Raw genomic sequence first — 14,973 nt, forward strand, 5'->3', positions numbered from 1 at the left:
ATCACCATTGCTGCTTCTGTTAGAACTCTTGTTTTTCTTATCATCATCTCAGCTAGGTCTTCTTTATATTGATACATTAGTTTGCAAAATAAGTGTTGGTTAATTTGAAAATCGAGATGATACTGGATAAATCTGAAGTCGTGTATAACACTTTCAGATTGAATCAAATTTCGGGATTCAACTAAAATTGTTCAATTAGATAAAATCAGAAGATTATAATTCAAGAGTTTTGTTTTGGTCTTGTATGTTTTGTCACCCGTTATGCTTTCTGAACCAGAATGATTATTTATGATCAAAGAAAAGGTGGTTTTTGACGGTTAATGGAAGTTATTTCTTTTTAAAAATTGTCGTTGATGGAAGTTTTAGTACCTTCCATGTAACTTCCAACCGTTGATGGAAGTTTTAGTAACTTCCATGTAACTTCCAAAATTTGCCTAAACCGAGCATCTCGTTATTACATTAAAACAAGCGTGCACTCTTATTTTAACATAATAAAGAGATCAATTACACTAAAATGTCCAACAAACCTCCCCCATTTTAGTGTAATTACCGATCAAATCACCAAAGTCATAACATACCACAAACTACTGCATAGATGAAATATCGTGACGATTGAATTTCATCTTAGCAAATTACACGTTTCAAATATTCGAATATCAGGGTGTCACTAAGGATTGAACCCTTTCTATTCATAATGAATACATGAAGATAATCTGCACAATAGTTTATAACATTACTCTTGCTCGACACTAGTTTACTAGCCTGTGTCCCTATCCTTCATAAGCATATCAAAGCCAAGTCCCAGCTTCTTGAAGCGGCTAAACTTCATGCTTATATAGGTAGTTCTTTTCTTTCTTGTACCTGCAAATGCAATTTTTCAAAAGAACCATTGAGGAGTTATACTCCAACCTCCTTAACTTACAGAACCGAACACATACCTTTTGGGATACTTTCGATGATGTGTTCCAATCTCTACATGTTAAGCTTTCCACATTGAATTCAGCACCTAATGTCATATTAGATGGGAATTGGGTATCTTAACATAAGAGATTTCAGATGGACTTTAATCCTAATCCCATAGCCGACCTTTTCACGAGATCTCTACTTAACCCTTTGGTTAAATGATCGGTCAAATTATTCTGAGTTCTCACAAACTCCACTGATATCACACCATGCATGATTAACTCCCGAACCATGTTGTGTCTAACACCCAAGTGTCTAGACTTCCCATTATACACTTGACTATATGCCTTAGCCAAAGTTGCCTGACTATCACACCTGATAGACATGGGAGGTATAGGTTTGGGCCACAATGGAATCTCATAGATCAGATTTCTTAGCCACTCAGCTTCTTTACCAGCTGCTGCTAAAGCTACAAATTCAGATTCCATTGTTGAATTTGTAATGCAGGTCTGTTTCTTGGATGCCCAAGAGATAGCACCTCCTCCAAGGAGGAATACCCAACCACTTGTGGATGAATAATCATCCATATTGGTTATCCAACTTGCATCAGAGTAACCTTCAATAACCGAAGGAAATCCAGTATATGTCAAACCATAGTCAATGGTTCCCTTTAAGTACTTGAATACTCTATTCATAGCTTGCCAATGATGAGAACTAGGATTACTTGTAAACCTACTGAGTTTAGCAACAGCATAAGCTATATCAGGCCTAGTACTAATCATTGCATACATGAGTGATCCTATCGCCCTTGAGTATTCAAGTTGAGACACTGCTACACCTTTATTAGGTAATAGCTTCAGGTTAGGATCAATGGGAGTACTTATCGGATAACAATCTTTAAAATTAAATTTCTCCAATATCTTCTCAATATAATGTGATTGAGAGATGGAAATACCATTGTTTCCACGTTTGATCTTTATTCCTAAGATCACATCCGCCTCCCCCATATCTTTCATATCAAACTTAGAAGACAAAAATGCCTTAGTTTCATCAACTTGATCTTGGTCGGTACCAAAGATCAACATGTCGTCTACATACAAACAAATGATAACTCCTTTGCCATGAGTATCAAACTTGCTGTATAGACATTTATCTGCTTGGTTTATAACAAAACCACTAGACAACACAACCTCATCAAATTTTTGATGCCATTGCTTAGGCGCTTGTTTCAAGCCATAAAGAGATTTCATCAGTTTACACACCTTATTTTCATTTCCTGGCATAACAAACCCTTCAGGTTGTTTCATGTATATCTCTTCATCCAATTCACCATTTAAGAATGCAGTTTTCACATCCATTTGGTGAATCATCAGATTGTGGATAGCAACAAGTGCTAACAACAGCCTAATAGTGGATATCCTAGCAACAGGAGCATATGTATCGAAAAAATCAATACCCTCCTTTTGCCTAAAGCCTTGGATAACCAATCTGGCTTTGTACTTGTCAACAGTACCATCCACTTTCATCTTTCTCCTAAAGATCATCTTACATCCTAATGGCTTACATCCAGGAGGTAAGTCAACCAATTTCCAAGTATTATTTTTCATGATGGAATCCATCTCACTTTGGATTGCTTCTTTCCAGAATACAGCATCCCTTGAAGCCATTGCTTCACTAAAAGTCTTTGGGTCTTCCTCAACATTAAGGCAATATTGATATTGAAATTTAATATCATTCCTTGACCCTTCAACCAAATAGAGTTGAAAGTCATCACCAAATGACTTAGCCTTTCTTACTCTCGTACTCTTTCTAGTTTCAGTACTAGTTGAAGGTATATCCTCAATATTAACTGAGACTTTCGACATGGAATTCATGTCCTTTGGCCTAGGTATAGATGTAAACCTTTGTTCATCAAAGATAGCATCCCGTGACTCTATAACCGAGTTCACAGCAACAGAATCATTAGATTCTAGCACATAGAATCTATATGCTTTAGAATGTTAAGCATATCCAATAAATATGCAATCTATACCTCTTTCACCTATGGTTTTCCTTTTAGGTTCTGTAAGCCTGACTACAGCCCTACATCCCCAAATTTTGAGATAACTCAAATTTGGTGTCTTTTTGTGCCAAAGTTCATATGGGGTAACCTTATTCCTTTTGTTAGGAATTCGGTTCAACAAGTAACAGGCTGTCAACATAGCCTCACCCCAAAATCCTTCACTTAAACCCGAATAGGATAACATGGAATTCACCATTTCTTTCAAGGTTCTGTTCTTCCTTTCGGCTACACCATTCTGTTGTGGTGTATAGGGAGCTGTAGTTTGATGTATTATTCCAGTAGATTGAAAATAAACCGGATCATAATACTTACCTCCCCTATCCGTACGAAGAGTTTTGATTAGTCCATTTTGATGAAGTTCTACCTCTTTCTTATAAATTTTAAATTTATCAAGAGCTTCATCTTTTGTATTTAATAAATATACATAACAATACCTTGATGCATCATCAATAAAAGTAACAAGATATTTTTTATGACCTAATGATGGAGTAGCATGCAAATCACACAAATCACTATGAATAAGGTCTAAGACTTTAGTCTCACTTTTAACATCCTTAAAGGTTTCCTAGTGATCTTGGTCAACATGCAAGTTTTACATTTTTCAATGTTCATATCAAAAGGAGGAATCATACTTGTTTTTGACATATCTTTTAATCTTTTGTAATGAACATGTCCTAATCTAGCATGCCAAATTTCTGATTTTGTCATATTAGTTATAGAACTACACGAGGCCATACAAACAGATTCATGAACAAAAGGAACATCAATGTTTAATTTAAACATTCCATTACAACGATAACCAAATCCAACAAACGAACCATATCTTGACAAGATGTACTTGTCACTTTCAAGTACTTGCTTGAAACCACAATTATTTAAAACCATACCAGACAATAAGTTCTTACGAATACCAGGTACAAATAAGACATTATCCAAATACAAACTTTTTCCGGAAGTAAAAACTAAATTCACACAACCTAATCCTAGGATTGGATCAGTTGCAACATTGCCCATCTTCACAATAGAGCCATCATCGATTGGTCTAAATTCCTTGAACCAACGACGATCTTTGCACACATGGCTTGTTGCTCCCGAATCAAACCACCAAGCAACGTCATCATCCTGCACATAGAATGCATCAGATATTAGTGATACATAATTTGAATTCGTATTCGAATTAAAATTATTCACTACAATCTGACCTTGTTGCTTTTCAGGATCATTAGACCCACTTGGACCAGCCTTGTTCTTTCCTTTGAACACCCGGCAATCCCTCTTTAAATGACTAGGTTTCCCACACTTCCAACATTACAATTTTGTCTGTTTGTTTGGACCTTTGTTCTTATTTCCTTGAAATTTTCGTTTGTTACCTTTAGCATTGTAATTTTGCTTAACTGTTCCACTTTCATCTACCATATTAACGGAAGAGGAATCTGCTACGTTTTTATCATTGACTTTGTCAATTTCCTGAGCCCTCAGCGACTCCTCAATCATGAAATGACTACCGAGTTGAACCAGAGTCAACTCTTCCTTCTTATGTTTCAAGGTATGCTTGAAGTCTTTCCAAGAAGAAGGCAGTTTATCAATTATAGATGAAACTGCAATGGATTCATCCATTTTCAAATCATGTTGAGTAAACTGACCCAAAATCCGCAGCAGTTCATTATATTGTTCCATAACAGGCCTCGAATCAATCATTTTGTAATTAAAGAAATTACTAACTAAGAATTTGTTACTTGAGACATCTTCTGCCATATACTTGGATTCAAGAGAGTCCCATAATTCCTTAGCAGACTCAACATTTTGATAAATATCAAAGAGAGAGTCAGACATACCGTTCAGAATGTGTCCACGACAAATGTAATCGTCGTTCTCCCATTTCGAACGCTTCCTTGTTTGATCCAGAGTTTCGTCTTCCATATACACCGGCATCGGTGTACTCAACACATACACCACATTCAATGTTGTCAAGAGAAAGTGCATCTTCTTCTGCCATCTTCTGAAATCCTGCCCTTCAAACTTGTCCAACTTCGCAAACTTGTTTGTCATCTTCGAACTATCGTTCGTCATCTCGAAAGATTTGATTCAATCTTTTGTTGGTTAATTTGAAAATCGAGATGATACTGGATAAATCTGAAGTCGTGTATAACACTTTCATATTGAATCAAATTTCGGGGTTCAACCAAAATTGTTCAATCGGATAAAATCAGAAGATTATAATTCAAGAGTTTTGTTTTGGTCTTGTATGTTTTGTCACCCGTTATGCTTTTTGAACCAGAATGATTATTTATGATCAAAGAAAAGGTGGTTTTTGGCGGTTGATGGAAGTTATTTCTTTTTAAAAATTGTCGTTGATGGAAGTTTTAGTAACTTCCATGTAACTTCCAACCGTTGATGGAAGTTTTAGTAACTTCCATGTAACTTCCAAAATTTGCCTAAACCGAACATCTCGTTATTACATTAAAGCAAACATACACTCTTATTTTAACATAATAAAGAGATCAATTACACTAAAATGTCCAACAATAAATTCCTATATGTCACCAATGTTTGTTTCACCTTCTTGTGTTTCAAAAAAGTTGCTTCCATTTCGTGTTAGACGAAGGGGACGAACTAAAATGCTCGTCATCACTGCAAATAATGGATGATGGGACAGGGGACCATTCTTCATGAAGCATCCATTCCTAAACACCCAATTTACACAAAAATTAGGAGTATGTATCAGCCATATCCATCAATGGTACCACCACTAATGAAACAATAAGAGTTTACAACGTGGAAAGCAAGAGGGGGGCTTTTTTTTACCAAGGGCATTTTTGCGTGCCATTTTCTAATTGGGGATGACTTCAAAAAAAATTATAACTACTTTTAAGTTAAAAGTTCTAACACAATTTTCAATTTTTAATTTTAAAAAATTATAAAAAATATTTAAATGTTAAATAAATAATTTTAATTTTATTTATTAATAATTTTTATTTAATTTAATGTATATCTTTTATGATTATATTTTATATGTTATTAATTTATTTTAATGTTTTATTATTTAAAATATATTATATATATTTTATATTATTTTATTTAAATACTTTTTATTTATTTAAAATTTAAATAATCTATTAATAAAAATAAATAATAAAATTTAGTATCTCCTTTTAATTTTATTATATATTTTTATTAATAGATTATCTAAATTTTAAATAAATAAAAACATTTAAATAAAATAATATTAAAAATATATAATATATTTTAAATAATAAAAAATTAAAATAAATTAATAACATACAAAATATACACCATATTCAGTAAAAATATTAATAAGTAAACTTTTAATAATATTTTTTTACAATTTTAAATAATTTTGACATTTAAATAATTTTTTTACAATTTTAAAAAATTAGAAAAATATAAACTTTTATATTTTTCAAAAAAGCAAAAACTTAAAGAATTAAAAAAAAAATTTTAAAAATTTAAAATCATAAAATAAAAAAAATTATTTACGATTTAAAGTCATAAAAAATTAAAAATAGTAACAAGTATTACTACTTGTAATTCGTGTTAGAAGCTAAGAGATATTATTCCTAAAGAAGAGTACAAAATGTAGAAACTAAGGGTCTAAATAATTGGGGAAAAAAACTGCACAATAGTAACAATAACACGAAGAAGCTAAGTAGTATAACAAAAATAAGAACAAGAACAAAAATGTTGAAGTCATGAAAAACGAAAAATTTCATACCGGGCAAGCCTTTGTGGGGACTGGAAGAGATGTTACTCAGAAAGTGACAAAAAAGTGTCAAAAAAGAAGAAGAATAGAGAAACTTGCATGCCTGGTAAGCTTTCAAGCGATGAAGAACTCTTCGGAAGATGACAAGTAAGGAACTTTGAAAAGAGAGGGAAAAAACAAAAACACTTCACAAAAAAATTATTAATATGGTTATTAAATCTGTAAGGCTAAAAGTAAAAGCTAGTAGCCTGCAACAGTTGAACCTACTACTCAGTAGTCCCATCACACGTGCCCCTACTCTTTTTTGTTGAGGTGGAAAAAAAAATAAATATCGGAAAAAGTAAAATGTAAATAATAATAGAAGAAAAATAAATAAAGATTAAAATATTTTTTTTTCTCCAATAAAAATATTTGAAATTTATTTCTTTAAAATTTTCAGTATATTTTTTGCATTCACAAGATTTAAATGCAGTATATTTTTTGCTCGTATTAAGGTTTAAATAGTCAAATGTACGTATATGATTTCTTACGTCTGTTATATACATAAACAATATAAAAATCATTACATTTTATATATGTTATATGCATAATTGATTTAAAAAAATGTTACATTTACATCAGTTATATGTATAATATATATAATCCATGTAAAAAGTCATCATAGATTCGAATTTATCCAAACTTATATCTAGCAAAAAAATAAATAATATATTTCAATTTTGTAAGAACGGGAAATGTATTGAAAATTTTGTAGGAACGAATTTCAAATATTTTTATATTTATGAGAACAAAAAATATATGTTAGGCATAAATAAAATATATAAATAATTTACACGCATTAATATAGTGAGGGTGAAAAATTGGTGAAAAGATTATTGAGTTATGTGGATGATGAAATTAAAGGTGAAAGTCATGAAAACATAACATCGAGAAAGTATAAAAAAAATATGTTAGTCTTAACACATAAGACAAACATTAATTTAATTTTAAAAACAAAGAAAAAAGTATAAGGAAAGAAATATATTTGAAATTTTTTTTATTTCAAAAGAATATGAGAAATATATTGATAGACACATCTTAAAGAATACGAGAAAAGAGTATGAGTGATGAAAGAAAAAAAAAGATTTGGTAACCAATAAAAAAAAATCTAGTAAAATCTCAAGGATTTAGATGAGATTGTTTAATAAATATTAGATACGTAAAAGTTTGATAAAATCCATTAGAGTCCAAAAAAAATAATTTATTGAAATTTATATATTTTTTAATATCTTAATTAAATATCATCAGATTTTTTTATAAATTATAAAAAATCTTAATTAAATATCATCAGATTTTGTTATCTTCCTTAAAAAAATCTTAAAAGTTTTAATTTAATACATAAGATTTATTTATAAATTTTTTTCGTAAAAAAATCTTTTAAAATTCGTGTCCAATACACCACTTAGTGTGAATTGGTATATCCATTAAAATGCATCGACGAATGATGGAAATAAGAATTTTGAACATTTTTTTATATTTATGATTAATCTTGAGCAAAGTTTCATATATTTTTGGTTCTATAAAGTTTAAATTACAAGCTTTTGTCGTCCGGATTAAGCTATCATTTCGTATTGTGGGGCTACAATGTTATTGAATCATATATCAGCAATAAATATAATTGGCTTGCGCTTCAAACAGGTTGTTGAGGATTAGAGTATTACTACTTCAAATGGTGTTGCGGTGTCATTATTCAAGAGGCGTGTCCTTTATCTCTTTCCTATGACATTTAAGTTCGCATAATAGTTCTGACTACTTAGTTTGTCCATGTCATCTATCATCTATCATGATACAAACAAGGCCCAGACAATGCCTACGTGGCATTGTCAGGGCTTACGTGTCGCGCTGTGAGCCTTCCTCATTCCCGCCCAAAAAGGTCTTATCACACTGCATTTATTGTTTCTGTCGTTTTGTGTGTACGGTGCACTGGCCTCCCTCATTTTTTCGTTTCCACCAACACTACACTTATTGTTTTGTCTTTTCGAGTTGGCCTTGGCTTTGCAGTGTTCATGCCTTTGCATTTTTCCGATTTCTATTTCCATTGTGACCTCTGAATTCTCTCCCGTTTGGATTTCCTCTCCATGGTTTTCATTTTTCATTGTCTTTCTTCCTCATTTTTGTTTTTTGTTTACGGCTTGGCTCGGCCTGTACGATGGTATTTCAAACCAAAAGGTCCGACCTTTTTGTATTTTATCATGAGTTTCTGGTTTTGTGTACGGAGCTTTTCGATTTTTCAAGCCAAAAGGTTCGACCTTTTTGTATTTTATCATGAGTTTGTTGTTTTGTATACGAAACTAATGGATTTTTCTTGGGTGGTTGGTTGTTATATAGCAGCACAAAAAGAAAGCAAAAGCTTCTACCTTTTTGTTCATAAACGTTGTTTGATTTTCGTTTTCGGCTTGGTTCGGCATGTATGATGGTATTTCAAGCCAAAAGGTTCGATTTTTTTTCACCACATTATCATGAGTTTGTTGTGTTGTATACGAAAATTTTCGATTTTCTTGGGTGGTTTGTTGTTATGTACCATTTTGCTCGGGCTTTGTTGGGTTTTGATGTTGCATATGCGTTATTTACTACCTTTTGTGGTTTTTTGATTCATCGCAACAAGAAAGCTTCAACCTTTGTTCATTTTTTATGATTAGTACAAAAGGTTCGACCTTTTTTTGTTCGGTTTTGATGTTGCATGTGCATCATTTACTACCTTTTTGTGGTTTTTTGTTTCATCGCAACAAGAAAGCTTCAACCTTTGTTCATTTTTTATGATTAGTACAAAAGGTTCGACCTTTTTTTGTTCGGTTTTGATGTTGCATGTGCATCATTTACTACCTTTCTGTGGTTTTTTGTTTCATCGCAACAAGAAAGCTTCAACCTTTGTTCATGTTGGTCGAGAATGACAAAGAAGCCGACAAAGATGATTACTGAAGAACGACAGTGAACGGTATGTTTTCGTTTACCCAGCTTTTCTATCTTTCTCTTTGGATTGTTGTCATGATCAATTTTTGTGGGCTTTTGTTGTGTTTTGATCTTGCGTGGTTTGCAATGTTTTTTTTCTGAATGAGTTGCGATTAAAAAAAATGTACATAACTTCTTTTTGATTTCCCTGATGTCCATTGGTTTCATGTGTTTCATTTGGTTATATATGTTTATATATTTATATGTTTATATATTTATATATCATCATCTATCATCTTCATCTATCATGATACAAACAAGGCCCTCACAATTCTATCGTGGTTCGAGCTTTTTGTTCACAAACGTTGTTTGTTGTTCATTTTGCATCTGCATCATTTACTACTTTTTTGTGGTTTTATCAGTTATCTGAACAACAAATGGATTTTTAGGGTTGTTCATTTTTTTTTCCTTTACTAGCCAACCATGTTTTCTTTGTTCAGATCTGTGTCAAAGAAACCATTTTTTGTTATGGTATTTGTCTTTCTGCAAGCCATGAAGAAATGTCTTTTCACTTGCCATTAATTGTTTTCGTCATTTTCTGCGTACCCCTTCAGTTACCAATGCACGTTTTCTAATTTTTCACTCTTTTCAATGTTTCACGCTTTCCATTGCTACACGCCTTTCCAGTTTTCCATTTTCCATTCCGTTGTGCCTTTTGGATTGTGGGGTTTTGAATTGTCTCCTGTTTCGATTTGCTCTCACGCTTTTATTAAGCCTGGAATTCGTTTTTTGGTGGGTTAATTTTCTCTGTCACCCATTGTTGCCGCTGTATGTGCATTTGCATCATGAACAACCTTCTTAGCAACTCATTACATACACGTTTTTATTTGGTTGCATGATGGTCGAGAACAACAAAGAAGGCAAAAACAATAAGTGAAGCACAATAAAGGTCGTTAACACTGTCCCACAAACCTAACTACAGGTTTGTTTTTTAATTCTCTTTTAATTGCTTAAATGTTCATGTTTGTTCTTCACAGATGTCCTAGAAAGAAGGTCTTCACCATGCTTTGTTGATGTCCGTTCTGCAAGTTTCCCAACATGTTTTGTTCATTTTATTGTTATATGGTGTCCACATTATTGTTTTCTTCATGTTTTAGCAAATTGTTACCTTTTTTCATGTTTTGATGTATTTCAAGTCAAACGGTTTCAATTGTATTCCATCTTGTTTTTCTAATGTATTGCAAGACACGAGCTTACATTTTTAAAGACCTTTGATCTCCATGTTTGCAATGTTTGCGTTCTGAGCGACTTGCGAGGCAAACCTTCATAACTTTATTTTCATTTCCATGTTGGCGATTGTACAGATCTGTTTGACTGGATACATCACACAACCTTAGACCTTAGCATATTTTATTCTTATTTTATCTTTTGGTACACCATGTATATCATGTACTTACTTTTTTTGGTCTTCTGCTTTGCCGCACACATAGGCTTACATTTTTATTGTCAATCATGTGTTGTAGATGGATTTGGTTAAATTATTATTTGAAGTCTCAGTTATATTTTTGCTTAAATTTTGCTGTCCATCTTAGTGTTCATGTCAGTTCTTCATCATAATTCACGTGTGCATCAATTTGTACTCATATCTTGCAAAGAAATCCCCATTTGGAGACTGTCATAATTCACTTCTGAATGACTTGCTAAGAGGGTCAACTTTGTTATTTTTATTATTATTACTTTGTCATTTCTTATACCCATATTTCTTGCGTTTTGATTTTCAATTTTGCTCCTATACCTGACGACTTTGCTATCACTTTATTTTGTAATTACTATTAAATTCATTTTCATTTTATTGTATTATCATTCAATTTCGTCACAACATTTATGTGTTTTATTTTCGAAAACAGTCATTAAGTATTATTTTAATAACGAATTTGAATTTTGAATTTTTGAATATGGAAGGTCATACTTTGATGTGGTTGCAGGTTGCGAAGTAGGACAGTCACATCCAATTTAAAGCTTCATATCAATGCTGACTTAGTTTTCAAGGTAGCGTGTAAAATCTTCAATATCCCCACAATAGATCCTATTGGAATTCGTGTTGTACACGTCTAATCATATTTCACATGGCAGAAAGGTAATAATTGTTTTCACCGTTAAAGCCTCCCAATTAATTAATATATTAATATATTAATATTTTCACCATTACCAAAGCTAATAATTATTTTCACCATTATAAAGGAAAACCAGTACGAGAATTGTTAAAGCCTCACAATTAATTAACATTTTTTAGTATTTTCACCGTTATCAAAGCTAATAATTGTTTTTACCATTATGAAGGAAAACCAGTACGGGAATTGTTAAAGCCTCCCAATTAATTAATATTTATTAGTATTTTCACCGTTATCAATGCTAATAATTGTTTTTACCATTATGAAGGAAAACCAGTACGGGAATTGTTAAACCCTCCTAATTATTAATTAGGATTTTCAAAATTAAAAAACGGGTACGAGAATTGTAAAAGACTCCCGAATTAAAAGCGGTTCCCAAATTAAAGTTCATTCAATACAAAATACAAAAACTCAGGCATATCAAATCATAACCAATAGTTCTCCTCATTTGTTCTCCTTATTTCTTTTCTCATTTCTCCAACAACATCACTCAACCCTTAACAATATGAGTACCCAATCATCATTCTTCTCTGATGCGGTAAGTTCTTTAACATTCTATTCCTTCTTCTTTTCTTTCTTATTTATGTTTAACTTCTTTTCTTTCTTTTAACATTCCAATCATCAATCTTTATGTATATTTATGTATTACTTCATTATACATTGTTTGCATTTTGGAATCGATTTTTGTCCTTTCGTATATGTTGCTTTCCTATTTTGTTTTGAAACTAATTACATTCAATGTTGTGCTATAGGGCCCATCAAATATGATGGCAAGAACACGATTTACAGCAGCATTTCGTGTTCAGAAGGTCAACATTAACAAACCCAACCACTTTTCCTTTTCTCTTATTCCAAATAAAAAAATTTGTGATTGCCTAATGTTTTCATGTTTCCGTGTAGAACATCATTGAAGTTCCATTGAGTTACCATAGTCAATGGAGGCCATATTACCCAACTTATGTTTTATTTGACTACAATGGAACCAAGCATTTTATTAGGGTGCGCAAATGTGGCACTCGATGCTTTTTTGCTGATGGGCTGAAAGAGTTTAGAAGAACACACGACATTAATGACAGTGTCATTATCTGATTTTTTGCAACCTCTAAAGATACTTCTTTGGAAGTCGACATCATGGGACCTATCCTTAGACAGACATGTCGAAGGTCGGTTGTTACAACCAGAAGGCACATCTTTATCGCTGATGTCACCCAAGACATGATCGAACATACCAACCCTTTGGTAGGAGTTTGTTACCCACTCAATGATGTTTTTATTTTTTGGTTCCCATCTTCTCTTACTTCAAATAACATTCACTGTTGATTACTTTGAATGGTTGTATAATCACTATTTTGGTTTCAATGTAGGTTCTTCCAGCAGCAGCTTTAAATTTTTTGTTTGGATAAAAAAAAATTGTTCCTGTTCAGCGTCCAAATGGCCCACGAAACCAATGGCAGATCACCGTGCACAATGGTCTGCCATCTGTTGCAGATCCATGGTTTCAATACCTGTGTGAAAATAATTTAATGGCAGGAGATGAAGTCATGTTCTTCTTTAGGTTTGATAAACATGTCTGGGAGGTCATATTTAGGAAACAAGTTATGTGGGATGAAGACCTCCCGGTTTGAATCACCATGCCTAAAGTTCATGACTTTTTTTTTGTTTTAATTTTATTTTATATATATTTTCATTAATGTTGTTAATCCAATACCTTAGGGTATTAAACAATTTCTTTAATTTTCTGCTTCACAATTAATCACTATCAATTTATTATGTTCAATGTATATATTATTATCTTTGTTTTTTCTTAAGTAATTATCTTTGTTTTTTCTTCAGTAATTATCTTTGTTTTTTCATTTACGTTGTCAATAGAATTATCATTATGTTTGTTGCTCATTCTGACTGGAACTATCACGTTATTTTTACCGATGTATCATGAGGTTTGAATATCGGTGTATGTGTTTTTGTTATGGTATCTGAGTTCTTGCAGCCCAACAAGACAAAAGGTTGCACCTTTCTTCATTTTATCATTAGCTTATCTTTTTCTATCCCTTGCTTTTCGATGGTTGGTGGGTTAATTTTATCTGTTACCCATTTTTGCCACTGTATGTGCATCCTTTATAAATTCCATTTTCCAGTTTGAATGATAAATTTAGTTTTCTGAATCAAAAATTTAGTAATGATCGCCAAAATTAGAGTATGAGCCCGTGCATCGGCACAGGCTTCTCGCTAGTTACTCTTACGTGCAAACTTGTGAATTGAAGCTAGTGAACTATTTCATTAATGATTACTTTTGTGTATGTTATTTCCAGTAATGTCTATAGGTTGAGAATCTGGCTATTTTATTTTGGTGATTAGTGTATATTAATTTTTAGTTTATTTCTTTTTCAAATTCTTTTTTCTATTCATTTGAGCATATATATATATATATATATTTGCGCGCGCAACAATTATAGAGTTGGCAGAAACTGTCCCAACTTATGCAGGAACTCTTGTGAGCTCACTAGCAGGTGGTTTGGTTGTGTACTTTTATTTATTGTTTCCATTAAAAATCTGATACTTACCCTTCTGTCAATGTCAATGCAGATTGAATGTTATAGCCAGGAACTTATATAACTTGCTACCATTTTAGAGAAAGTACTTTTGATACAGCTTGATGACATTGTTTTATTCATGTATCTAACTCTATGTAATGAGGTTGGTTTGATTGTTGTTATAAAAATGTTAATTGGAAGTTATTCTAAATGATTAATACTACTGGAAAAAAACATATTCAATGACGATTTTTTAACACATTTAATAACGATTTTAAATCGTCTTTGAAGTTAATGTCGTGAAAAGTCAAAGTCAAGACTTGTTATGATGATTCTTAAAAAATTGTTTTAAAAAAATTATAATTTTAAGACGGCATGCAGACAAATAATCATCTTTCTAAGATAGTCGTCTTAGAATATCTTTTTTTAAAAAAAATTAAAAATTGAGAATTTTAAAATAATTTTTCCAAAAGTCGTCGTAAGATGTAGACATCTTAAGACGATTTTAAAAAAAAATATTAGAATATATTTTTTTATAAATAAAAAAATTGATGATTTTAAAACATTTGTAGTGTAATGTACCTATTCACCATTCAGTTATGAAGTAACATAACTTTTGGATCCACTTTTGCAGGAAAAGGAAGGAAATAAAGAATT

General features: G+C 31.9%; 1 long non-coding RNA gene across 1 annotated transcript; it reads left to right on the forward strand.

Moving 5' to 3' along the window:
- The first annotated feature begins 8,962 nt into the window (after positions 1-8,962).
- On the forward strand, positions 8,963-13,764 carry LOC102666698 (uncharacterized). The gene is made up of 5 exons (XR_416378.4): positions 8,963-10,596; positions 11,600-11,663; positions 12,538-12,594; positions 12,686-13,024; positions 13,150-13,764. It is a non-coding gene; the product is annotated as an uncharacterized lncRNA (long non-coding RNA).
- Positions 13,765-14,973: the final 1,209 nt, after the last annotated feature.

This window comes from Glycine max, chromosome 10 (genome assembly GCF_000004515.6).
Source record: "Glycine max cultivar Williams 82 chromosome 10, Glycine_max_v4.0, whole genome shotgun sequence".
Lineage (NCBI taxonomy): Eukaryota > Viridiplantae > Streptophyta > Magnoliopsida > Fabales > Fabaceae > Glycine > Glycine max.